This window comes from Cupressus sempervirens, chromosome 5, assembly GCF_028749045.1.
Source record: "Cupressus sempervirens isolate cs-2001-9-10 chromosome 5, ASM2874904v1, whole genome shotgun sequence".
Classification (NCBI taxonomy): domain Eukaryota; kingdom Viridiplantae; phylum Streptophyta; class Pinopsida; order Cupressales; family Cupressaceae; genus Cupressus; species Cupressus sempervirens.
In genome coordinates, this window is record NC_143122.1 from 276,858,283 (window position 1) to 276,871,827 (window position 13,545).

The 13,545-nt window shown below is 35.0% G+C and overlaps 1 protein-coding gene across 9 annotated transcripts in view; it reads right to left on the minus strand.

Moving 5' to 3' along the window:
* The window catches only part of LOC149555652 (phosphopantothenate--cysteine ligase 2-like), a 76,901-nt gene extending 65,169 nt beyond the window's left edge, over positions 1-11,732 (minus strand). For 4 of the 9 annotated variants that reach the window (XM_089829783.1, XM_089829779.1, XM_089829780.1 and 1 more), the window contains exons 1-3: positions 11,566-11,732; positions 10,617-10,685; positions 10,438-10,494 (exon numbers count right to left, since the gene is read on the minus strand). The gene's annotated coding sequence lies outside the window, so the exon portion shown is untranslated. Of the gene's footprint in view, positions 1-10,437; positions 10,495-10,616; positions 10,686-10,988; positions 11,070-11,217 lie in introns of all 9 variants that reach the window. The other 5 variants (XM_089829782.1, XM_089829777.1, XM_089829781.1 and 2 more) reach the window with 3 other exon arrangements.
* Between the last annotated feature and the right edge of the window lie 1,813 nt (positions 11,733-13,545).

The window sequence follows — 13,545 nt, forward strand, 5'->3', positions numbered from 1 at the left end:
ATGAAATGATGGATGAATAAATGAAGGAGCCGTCTACTCTGAGAATCCCGAATACCTGGGACTCACCTGGCTGTGAAGCCAAGAAGACGGGTGATGAATCCTCAATAGTATGAATTAATATCAGTTATGACAATACAATATTTACCATTTAAACAAATTAATAACTCAAGCATAATTCTGTTATGGTGATCTCCTGTTGCCAAGTCGTATGGCATGTTTTTATCTTGAAGTCCAGTGGATGGTAAGATGTTCCCTGTCAATTTCGAGTAGAGAGGGCCTTTCTCGTTAGAGATCGTGTGGGGATATATATTGTGGTCCGAGGTTGGGTGGTTAAGCCCCTGACAATGTTTCACCTCTCTCAAGAAGTCGGATATGCATCAGATAGAGATAAGCCATGCATTCAATTGTTTATCAGAAACAGGTATTATCATTTTTGTTTATGAGAAGGTAAGATTAAATTGAAGTATTTCATTGTTACCATCATTTTACTTTCATATAAATGAATATTGAATATAAGTATTTATCTAATCTTGAGAAACTGTCACAGATAAGCAATCGAAAGGAAAAGAAATCCAAAGCCCTAATTGATTGTGTGACAATTGTAACCCTAAATGATACAGTGGTATTGGAATATTGGAAGCCCTAATTGAATCCATGGTACCGAAAGCCCTAGCTGAATCCGTGGTGACGAAAGCCCTAAGTGGTAAAGTGGTATCAAAAGCCCTAAATGAATCGATGGTAATTGATGCCCTAATTGGTAAAATGATATGTGATGACCTAATTTAAATTATAGTGGTATTTAGTTGTAATCATCAAATGATTTTGAGTTAGCAGTTTTTAGATGATAGCCGACTTGTGAAATTGTTATAGTGTATTTGTGGCCTAATCCGGGTGGTTGCAAAAGCATCCTTTATTGATTTTCAGTCTCAGTTTTTCCGAGGTATGTGATTTTCAATTTCAAAAGTAATTTCATTTAATGAAATTTCAAGTATTTAGTTAAGAAATTTTGTTAACTAATTTTAACGGTAAAGTCTTCTTCACATGAACTTGAATGATGTAACTGCCTTCTTTTGAAACGAAGAAGTAATTGTATTCCTCGAGTCCCTGGAAAACCGGATGTTACAATAATCATGTGCATTGTTGGGTGGATATTTTGCAACCAACAGTTTTGGGTAAAAATTCAATCGCAAAATAGGATGACCAGCCACAGCATGTGAAACAGAGTCTCTCCTACCTTAAAGGGAAGGCTCCCCCTTCTCACTGTTCCTTGGATCAGCTCAAGGTAAGCAAGAAATTGAGAGTTTTATAAAGAGGGTGTTACTATTATCCTTTCTTCTTAACTTTCAAGAAAGGATCCACTTATTTGTAAGGCGAATAATGGGCAAGGTGAATCTCTAATTACACTTCTATCATGAGCTGGAAACAGTGATACCAATAAATTTGAACTAACTCAAAGGCTAGCCAAAACGTACCAGTTTGGCTCTAAGTCCTGTTGTACTTCTACATAGTAAAATCTCTACAATTAGGGCACAAAGACTCCTAAAAATAAGAACAATCTAACTATTTTGCGAATCAAGATGAAAATACAAGCTACAGACAAAGCTTCTAGCTATGGATTTTCACAATTGCTCTTGGTCAAAGCTCGGGCTTCAATTGTTTCTTAACTCTTTTCTATCAATCACAAGATACAATATCAATGACAAAAGATAGTACGAATCAAAGGTAACTTGAATGAATTATAGACAAAGCTTACAATTCACACAAATAACAATCTCACTTAATCGAAGTTAAGTCTCCAATGCTCCTTTGTATTCACTTTCTCTCAAAATAGTGCTACACAAACAAAGTTCTGCTGGCACAATTTCTCCGAGGCTCTATTGCATAAAGATAATGATCCTTTTACAATGAGGGCGCACTCCTTTATATAAGCAAAGAAGTTGAGAAAAAGGGGGAGGAAAAAGTGGGAGCAACTCAACCAACTTTGACCAAGTCTAACTACAGAAACTAAAAGGTTACATGCAACTCGCATTACATCTTTTACATACACATGTAACTCGCATTACATGTAATTACACTTTTTCATGTAATGCATCTTCTCCAACTACAAACATGAAAGAAGAAGAAAGAAGACGAAGAGAAAAGAACAATTCTGAAAGGCCTTGTACTTGACGATGCAATCCCAGATGATAACAGGATTGGGAGTTCCTGTACCTTGTACTGCTGCATTCACGTTGATAACCATAGTGTTGCGTCTTTTGATAACCTCTAGCTCTCTTTGATGAATTGTCCATTATCATGTGGAAACTTGATGTGATCCATCTTTTCTTGCTCAAGTTGTCGTGAATTCTCCTTTGTAGATTAGCACAAACTGGAGTCTTTGACACTTTGAAAACCTTCTTGACGATGTTCGAATGTACACTCGAAACAACTTTCCATCAGCACCTTTAACTCCCTTTTTTTTTTTTTTTTTTGAAGTAAAGTGCTCGGCGCATGGGAATGCGTGTAAATGGAGATTGTCGATTTTCAAAAAGTGACTTGGGCTTTCAAGATGTCACTGCACGGAAAATGGATTACATGTAAATGCAACATGTAACGGAAGGTGGAGGGTGAAATGAGATGCAAGTGTGAGTGAAAGATACGCTTTACATGCATATGCGGATGAAGGCTAAGATGGAAAGCATGGAAAGATACGGAAACATGTATTTGCTCATGGAAGTGTGAATGCACATGGAGAGGAGAAAATGACATCTTTTTTACTTTTCAAAAAGTGACTTTTAGTCAAAACTGAACCTTTTAGATGCAATTACACTTACGACATTTCATGTAATCGTGTCATGCGAATGAAATCGAAAAATGAGATGGATGAAAACGGAAATGAAAAATGGGATTACATGCATGTGCGGATGGCGAATGAGATGATAAACATGTAATCGCATTTGTCGAATGAAATGTGAGACGTAATGACATGAAAATGGAATGTGAAAAATGATAACGCTTTCGCATGTAATGAAGGAAAAAACAAGTTATTGGGAAAAAACTTTCAACTTCTCCAAATGGAGAAAAACTGGCAAACAAACACACAAAACCAAAACAAAAGAAAAACAACATACCTTTGAAAAAAACTCAAAACATGCCAAGATGCAATGCAATCCAAAGATGAAATTCGAATTTGGAACTTGAGTTAGAACCAAAAACATCAAAATGAAGGAGAAATCTATATTTAAAGGAAAAATGCACATTCTAAGGCAAAGATTCTTACAAATGGCATCTATTCAATGATTTCATGCATAAAATCAGCAAAGATAAGCATGAATTAAAATGCATGAAAGAAGAGGTCCACTTACACAAAGATTAAGTGCCAAAAATGAAGGAGAAAGAGCCAAAATAGCAAGTTTTATAGACTTAAGACAAATTCTCCCTTAAATCCGGATTTTCAAACAATTTTTTGACTTTTTCCACACTTGCATGCAATGAGCATTTAATGGTCGGATTTGACATGAAAGTGCCAAATAAATGGTCTCCAAAAACAATATCATGCATTTAAAACTCAAAAACAATCCCTTTTGATCAAATGTATGGGTTGAAAATGCAATTTTTTGAGTTTTTTGAACAAAAACATGACTTTTTTATTAAAAAATCTAGGCCATTTTTGCAAAAACGTGGCCAAAAACTGCATGTTTTTAAGTCATTTTTGACTTGTGAATGCAAAAACGACTTCCCCAAATGGATATGCATGGATCCAAATGCAAAAAAATTGCTTTAGAACACATAAAAGTGGATTAAAACCCCAATTTTTCGGGCATTCTAAGCAAAAACGTGTTTCTCCAAGCAAATACGATTTGGTGTTTTAACACCAAAATAATGATCACAATGTAATGGAATCAGCAAATAAGGTCAAAACGATTTGATTCCAAACAAAAACATGTTCCAAATTTAAAGATTTATGGAGTTTTTTGCAAAATTGTGCCCTAGCTTGGGAGTTTTGAACACATTTTTGGGTGCAATAAACTGATTTTTGATGAGGGCAAAATGATCACCTCTCCAAAACGTTTTGAATGCAACTGATTTCATCCAAATCCATGGAGAAAATTAAAAGTTATGATCAAAATAGGAGGTTTTTGGAGCAAGAACATGTTTTCTTCACATAATAGGACATTTTTATGTTCATTACATATTTTAAAACATGTTGGAAGGCAAAAGAGGACCTTTTAGAGTCCATTACATGTTTTAAAATATGTTTTGAGACATAATCTCACTTTTTGAGACTCATTGCATATTTTAAAATGTGTAAGACTCCAAAATCTCACTTTTTGAGACTCATTGCATATTTTAAAATGTGTAAGACTCTAAAAGCTCACTTTTTGGAGTCACTTACATATTTTAAAATGTCTCACCTTTTTGATGCACAAGCATAAAAACTCAAATTTTCATCTCATTGCATCAAAAAGGTCCACTTTTACAAGTTTTTGATATAACGGCATGAAAAGTATCCTCAAAGTGAATTTTTAGGTGCAATAGCATGAAAAGTTTCCACTTTTTATACATTTTTATATGCATTTGCACATAAAAAGTCCACTTTGAGGCATTTAAATTATGTATTTCACTTAATTTTATAAAAATGTCATCAATATGGGTCAAAAATAACATTTATGCATCATATTAATCAATATAATACATAAACATTATATTAAAGTGACATTTATATAAGTAATTGATTTAAAAATCAAAAATTTAAAAAGTAACTATATAGTTCTATAGTCACTTTAAGTGAAAAATTAAAAAGTACAACCTAAAATTATAACATAAAGTGCACTATAGTCACTTTAAGTTATAAATTTAAATAAAAAGTAATTTCAAAACATAACAAAAACTGAGTAAAATGTTATATTTTCAAAAAGTGGATGTCAAAATAAAAATATAACATCATATTTTTAATTCGTGTTGTTGCACCTAAAATGTCCACTTTTGAGGCACTAAAATGACCATATCTCTTGACTGACAACTCCGATTGACCTCTAGGTTAGACCGAATCGAAGGGGAAAATGAAAGGCATGACATGAGCAAAACCAAAGCACTAAAAACAAACAAACGCAAACTCAAAAGCAAAAAACGGACTTTGAAGGCTTCAAAAATCAAGCAAAGGCTCGACAGAAAGCAAAATAAAACAACTTGACGAAGGCCTTCAATAAAAAGATTCATTGTATCAATTGGTGCCAATTGGTTGATCAATACTAACCAATTAAATAATGAAATAAACTCAAAGAAATGCGAAACTAATTTGAAAAAGTTTCGTATTGTTACCTACATTTTGTGGTGACAAAATGCAAGACAACATGCATCTAGGTCAAATGCAAAGAACACGATCAAGGCCTTTGAGGGCAACTATAAATTGAAGGACTATGAAGTGATAAGGCCTCAGTTTGATCCTGTTGATTATGTAAAAGACAATCTTCAACTTGGTTCCAGTTACAAGCATGTGCCAAATATAGAGGACTACTAGGCAGATTGTACACTGAAGTTCAGACCTGAGAAAATTTTTGTCCAGGCTCACTGTTGAGCAAGTCAAATTATACAAAGTAAATATCAATGTTGAGGATATTGAAGACGATTGATACTATATGAGGTCCTCAACATATGAAAAAGAGATCAAAGACACACCCATTGTGTCTACTCCACCGAGGGATCCTACAATTGATGAAATGGAGATTCTGATGGATAGCATCATCAAGAGGACTGACAAGTGGGTAGGGTGGATGAGAGCTAGAAGAAAGAGAACGAGTGCTACTAGTTCATCTGAAGGCGTATCTAAAGGACCTCAGACAACATTTACGGCCACTTCCACTACTGCAGCAACCACATCCACTTCCATGGATCCATCCCAATCAATTGGAGGAGATCAGCCTCCACAGAAAAATGTTCAAATAACTCCTACTTGTGGAGGAGGCTCTCTGCCTGACACTAGAAATGTAGGTGACACAGAGGCGGAGAAGGAAAAAGAGAAAGAGAAGGAGCAAGCAGCTAGAAAGAGAAGGTTCCTCTTCGTGTCAGTGATAAATCTTGATGGAGATAGCAATCAACCAGAGGACAACCCACTAGATGGCGACTCCGATGGAGATGGACAAGCACAAGTGACTCCTCTACAACAACAACAAGGAGGCACTGATCAAGGTAATCCTCCTACACATTCAATTACTAAGACTGTAACCTTTCCTTTCACTAGCAGGAAAAAGGAGACTCCTCTAGTTGTGAGGAAGTTGTTTGACCCCTTAGCACTACAATCCGCACTAAATGTCCTCACAACCAACTCTTGGTTGGAGGATACAATTGAGAGGAAAAGAAAGACAAAGGAGCGTGCACCTCCAAAGAACTCGATTGCCCACGCAATGCAACCGCAACAACCATCATCACAGAAGGTGAAGAAGCTGAGAACTTTGGCAGCCCTTGCTACAGATATGAATACAAGGCATATGGTCATGGAGATAGCAGAGCCACAAAAGGAAGGGCGAATCAAAGATCTAGCCCTAGGTAATTTCCAAATAAAGACATATGATATGGATCCTCCAATGCATGATACTATGTTGAATGTGTGGAAATACAACAATGTTAAAATCGAGGATAGGCTGGATGAGTTGATGCTGACTAAGGCGACATTGAAGGCCTCTAACAAAGGATTGACAAATTATATCAGAGCTATGGTCAGGCCCCTCGCCATTGTTCTAGCAGATAGTGCTACCCTGAGTAGGTTTGACCTTTGGCAAAGGAGAATAAGAATTTGTTGGTGAAGCTACAGCAGGAAAGACACTTTGGGCAAATAGGTCGTGGATGGATAGCAAATTTGAAGACCCAAGGCCCTCCCTTAATTGAGAATCTCGGCAATTTGATGTTGGATGGGGCAAAATTGAGAGAGACGGTGGCTACTCACCAAGTCTCTATGCAATCAGAGGCTGAGAAGCTAACAAAGGATTTGTCCTTGTTACAAAATATTACAGACATGAAGACTGATGTTGCCATTAGTCATGGAATTCTCAGAACTAGCAAAGAATCATTGCTTCATTAAAAGCAATCGATAGAGTTAAAGAAGGAAAGCTTGGTCAAGTCCGAACAAGAATTGAGGTGTGCGTATGAATCAGTGAAGAAGGTGATCGAAAAGGTCTACGTGTACCTCAAAGATCTGCACACAGAATCAAATGTGGCTCCTAACAAACAGCTCATAGACATTGAGCGGATGAAATCAAAGTTCCTAGAATTCATTGAGGAAACAACCAGTCCCGCCAACTTCCAAGATTCAAGGATTCTGGAGCTGTCAATAATCAATGGTACTCTGAAAAAAGCATCAGACAAGCTCCAATCCAAGGTCTCCATGGTAGAAGGATTAACAGAAGACCACGACTATTGGGTAGTCACAACTGACAATGTGTTCATCCCATGTGTCAAGGAGCTGAGGATAGTTGTTGATGCTATGAAGGCGCACAAGGCCAAGTCTATAACTCCTAAGAAGAAGAATTGACTCACAGAACCATAAGCATTATGAAGCCTTCCCATGATAATTCTAAAGTCTGAAGTTTGACAAGTGTCACTCCCTTTATCTCTCTCTCTCTACTGTAGACATTTTTGGCAATTCTTCTCACATACATACTTTTGTAACTGATGAGTGTTGTCCTACCTAGTTTTGGCTATGCCTCTGCAACTGCTCTGAAATATAATGATGAATGTAACTGGACAAACTCAAAAGAGGGCCTATAAATGTAATTTTGAAAGATGAATACCAGATAAGCAAACTTCTTGGTGAATTCACCCGTGTAGCTGAGACTACTGAATGAGAATTTGGGTTTACTTTGAATGTTCGTTGTTCATGGTTTAGATTTGCATGGAAATAAAAGACAATTAAATTTGAAGTTGTTAATGTCACATTGATCAAAGTGTTAGTGTAATTCACCCGTGTAGCTGAGACTACTGAATGAGAAACTGGGTTTACTTTGAATGTTTGTTATTCATAGTTTAGATTTGCATGGAAGTAAAAGACAATTGAATTTGAAGTTGTTAATATCACACTGATCAAAGTGTTAGTGTTGTATGTTAGCAGTATAAACAATCTAAGTATTGCTTTTCATATTCAGTTTTGGTTCACTTCCACTGTTTCAATGTATAGTTAAAGTAGCTTGCATGTTCATTTCGGTAATGAGAAGTGGGATATGTTTAATGGTAAACTGATCAAGCTATAGTGATCTGAGTGTTATTGTGGTTTGGCAGGGTAATCTGAGTGTTATTTTCCTTGAATGTACCTCTATTTCTTGTTACTGGTTGCATCTTTTAGTGTAGGCTTGCATTGGTGTATTTTGGAATTTAGATATAAGCGAGCTGGGAGATTACTGTTGGGTGATCTTGTCTGGTCAGAGAGCCATTTGGGCCCATGAATGTTCATCCTCAAGTGCGCCATCTTCTCATTCAGTAATTGTAGCCGTAGGAGTACTTAGAGTTGAGTTAGTATAGAAGAGCTGAAAGACAGCTTATAATAGCCATAGCTGTGGGTGTTGTGGGCTGTCCAAATCTTTCTTTTTGTCTGGGTTGCTTGTGGCTATGGGTAACTTGGTTGTTTCCTCTTCTGCTCTCTGGTTAAGAGCATACCCAAAGTAGTAGTAGTACTAGGAAGATCACTTCCAAACATTATTCATTGCATATCTTGCACTTGTAAGGGAATTGTACCTTTCAATTCAGGGGGCAGTGATATCACCTACACACTGACCCATCTGTTGATTACAGCCTGTTCCTCCACCACATTGGGCACTCAAGAGTCAAGGTATAAGCCAAACCATAAGAGGGACAAAATGTCAACCAACACTCTGTCAATTTTCTGTTGTTCGTGATCAGCTATTAGATTGTTTCTAGAATGGGGAAGCAGGGACTATAGCAGTTTTCGGAAGTTGTAAGATTTTTGTTGCAGGTTTCATGGCAGACTGGGATGGCTGAATTTCAAAAACTATTGATACTATGTAAAATCATATTATATTGTTAATAAAATATACAAGTTACCATCAAAAAAAATAAATGCATTCTAGAACTCCAGTAGACAAAATCATTTCCATTGAAAATAGAATGAATAATCTAAAAATACTCACCATACCTAGCATCGCATACACACACAAAATATGCTTGAAAACTAAACTCTTCTACAGTGAACTTTTAAAGTATGCTAGCCCTTGCACATTCAGTTTCATCAATTAAACTGAACTTACTCTGCACTGCTTTTGAATGTCTTTGTTGCTGCCCTTAATAAAACTTCAGAAAATAAAAAATTACTGTACATACAAATCCAAAATAGATTATCGAACTTGTTTGATCTGTCTTTGGAGATTTGTACATGTGGCCAGCCCTCTTGTAGAGTATACTGCAAATACTTGCTCTTACAGATTTAAAGGGAAACCCAAAACAAAGATATATCTTCTTAATAGCATATGCCCCAGAAAAGTGATTCCTCTATCTTATATGCTTTGGCTCCAATGCCATAGCAGCAATAAGAAAAAAAACTCTGTTTATTTTCATACTACTACAACTGTAACGTCCCTCTTTAAAAAATAGCACTGACTAAACCCTCCACATCATTTGGTAATCCTGTTCGGAGGTTACAAGTGCGTTTCGTTGAATTTAGTTTGAGTTTATTCAGAATATTGAATATTTTATAAAGACGGTTTGAAAAGGATGCAGCAACAGGACAACGGAAACCTTATACTTTAGATGCTGCCGACTCGAACAGCTGCTAAACAGGATAAGAGGTGCTGATAAGTTGAGAGGGTCCGAACAAGACAGTCAAAAATAAAAAGGTAGTTGCAGCCTTTTATCTAAAGTGCAAGAGGACAAAAAAGATATTGAAAAGTGAATGAAATCACAGAAGTTAAAGGACTCAAAACCTCTTCCATAATAGAAAAGTAATATGTTAAATGAGATTATAATTAAATTTATTTCAGATATTAATCAAGAGGCATTTGAGGAGTTACAACTCTTTGGAGAAATAATCTATTCAAAAGAGATCAAGCAAGGAAAAGGGGAGATCATTGAAAAGTATTTATTCTCTGACTTCTACTCCTTATAAAGCATGGAACTTCCGTGAATGAAACTCCTCTAGTTCTCGAAGTGGAGGATGAAAAACCCCTGATATCCGTTGCTGAATCGGTATATGAGATCCCCTGATTCAGAATCTTGCAAACTTGTGTAGATATTGCATATGAGTTTCATGTAACAGGCAGATTGATTAGTAGGCAACACTATACTCGACGACTCACTTCTGCATCATAATTTAGATGATAACATTCAAGAAAGAAATGATATTGCATATTGTAGATCAGTAATCCTACACGAATTTGTCACGCAGGCAGGTTGATCATATTATTGGTAAATTGATATTTATCCACACATGAAAAAGTATCCTAATACTGTAGTTACCTGATCACAAGACCCTTTTCTGCAAGCGGGCAATGAAAACAATTCTACCTGTTGTAGCTGCGAACACAAAGAATAACAAGATAAGAAAACGAATTAACAAATGCCAACACACCATTCCTAAGAAATTACATCATTTCAGAACAAACAAGAACATAAATCCATATATCAAAATAATATACCTTAAGACAGAATGCAGCTTTATTCCAACCAGGACAACCCTTCTAAATAATTACAGATGAATAGAGAACCTGCAAAAATTATAAATATTATTTCATCATACGCGTATGTACATAGCCAGGATTTATTTCAGAAATATAGAAATCTCTATGTGTACGTGCAAAAACAATATGAAAATATTTATATAATCACTTCAAAAACAACTGCGCTACCCTATTCGAATTTCATAATAAAATCTCTCTGTAAAACTTAAATTAATCAATATTACATAAATTAAAGCTTAAAACAATTTACGACTAGCCCTGCATCGAGTCTCTACAGAAAAACAAATTACACACAAATATAATTTAAAATTTAGATAAATTGTGCTATACCGCAGGTAATATCAGAAAATGATTAATAAATTATTTTCTTTCGTCTTCACTGATTCTTCTCGCCAAAACTTCCCTCAGACCCTTAAATCCCAACAATGAGCAGGCACATTGTGGGAGAAATCATAAAATTCGATTAGATAAAGCATATAAAAATATTTAACTCAGGAATATATTGGGAAAATGAACAATTGCTCTATTTTCCCAGATTATAACTCGTAGAGAACCTAACCTGGAACCAGCTTATGAGCAATGATTTGGGTGAAAAACCTGGATATATATTTCGCAGTTTGGCAAATAATGGACTTGGATGGTAAACTGGCTTATTCGTTTTAAAAGAATTGGAAAGATCAAATTTGTGTCTTAAGTATTGTAAAGGGGTACAACTCAGATTGCAATGATGCAGAAACCCCAAATCAAATGACGGGAGAAGTATATGAACAGAGCAAACAGTTTCTGCATCTTCATAAACAATTTAAGCTCATTGATATCAAAACAGGAGAGGCAGGAACGAAAAATTGCTGGAAAAAATTCATTAGCAACCCTAGTTGAATAAAATGACAACAGATTTTCCACCTACTGTAAGTTACTAAAGAGAGAGGAATGTGTGTAAAAATTCGTCGTTGCTATTGCTCCTTGAATGATTCTGCTCTCTCTCGTCTTGTCCTTTTCTGTGTAGAGATATTTTGTATTTTTTTCCCGTTTGTTGCGTTTCAGAGTTCTGCTTTTTTACTTGTTTCCTGCGTTGGGATGTTATGCTTTTTTACGAGTGGTTGAAATAATTGGGCAACGTCTATACAGCCACGAAAATGCACTTCCATACGAAGGAGAGGACTTAATTTTTTAAAAAGTTAGAAAAAGCAATGTAAAGGAAGTGCATTTTCGTGGCTGTATAACCACGGACAAATATTTGTGGGCAAGCGTTGAAAATTTGTATGCGGTTGAAAATTTGTACGCGAAATATAAATTAGAAATTTTCTTTAAGTTCACATTTATTATTCATTTATAATTGTTTTCTAAAATTTTATATTATTTTATTTTATAAAATAATATAATTTTTTTTAAATATTAAATATTTAAATTTTAAAAGATTATTATATTTTTATGAAATATTTTTTTGGGGAGAATTTTTTTTTTAAATGTTTATAATTAGCATTTGATGTTTTTGTTGGCATTTGGCCCTATAGCAAGCTATTTCTTAATATAGGAGGATGAAAAAGGAACCCTATAGGTAGACAAGTGAAGGGGGAATAAAGGAAAATTAAAGGTAAAGGGCTAAGGATGTAAAGGAAGGAAAATTGAAGGTGAATGTATATGATATAGTTTTAATAAATAAATGTTGAAAAATGTTTGTCATCATAATATAAAATAGGGATTTACATAAATACTCTATGCATTGTGCATTATTAGTCCCTGCCTTTAAGGCAGGAGACTATAGTTTTCCTATGTCTTTTTCATATTAATCCAGTTCTAGGGAATCACAACAACAATACATATCCTATAGATTTTCCTATTAAACTAGATTTCTTTTTTTTGTTTCTTTTTTTTCCTTTGGTTGTAGGCTTTTTTTTCGGTGGTCTTATTCTTTTTAAGTGAGAAAAAATAGGAAAAAAAAAAAAGAATTGTTGCAAATATTGACAATTGGCAGTCTACAAATATTCCACTACATAATGTAGCAGTCCTTTGCAGTCCACTTGTCTTTGCTATCCTTCCACATGTTGCATAGATTTCGAATGTGGCAATGCAGAAGAAAAATACAATTAGAAATTATATTCAAGATCATCCTATTGCATATTTTCTTTTTTATATGTAATCTCTTCAAATTTAGGGTTTCTAGATCTTTTCCATTTGTTAATATTACAGTTAGCCACTTCTCTTAGAGCAGAGAGATTTTTAATATTTGTGTATTACTTCAGAGCCTGGAATAAAGATTCTAGACCAATTTTCTTATTTAGAACAAATTTACGGACACAGAACTTGTTGTATTGAATTGGTAAGATATTTTCTCCATCTTTTTGTAATTCAATATTTTGAGAGATTCATGGTATACTACAAGTGTTATTGGGTGTAATGGAGGAGTTAATAGATAATAGGAAAGTCAAGTCGAGATCTCAAGACTCGTTCCACAACAATATACAAGGGTGGTGAAAACAAAGATTATTTAAGCTAGATGTTATTTGGTTGTTGCGACCGATATAGATATATACGTTATATATTGAGTGTAAGACTTTCTCTTAACATAGCTTTGGAAATGTAGTTATTTTGGTTGACTTTTTTTAATGAATTACATGTGAGCTTTGGAAATGAAGTTTTTTTGGTTGATTGTTTTTTTTAATGAATTTGATGTGAGCATATTGTTGCCGCCTAAAAGAGAGAATAATTTGTTGAGGTTGAGGGAATTGGAGGGAGAAGAAATTATGTTGAAATTGTGGAAGGATAATTTGGGCAAATAGAGAGATAATCTTTCCAAAGAAGGTGTTTTAATTGCTTGTGTGGAAGATTTTACTCAGTGTTTTACAAATGATAAAAAGTGAAATAAGCTTAAGCCTTGATGTCAATA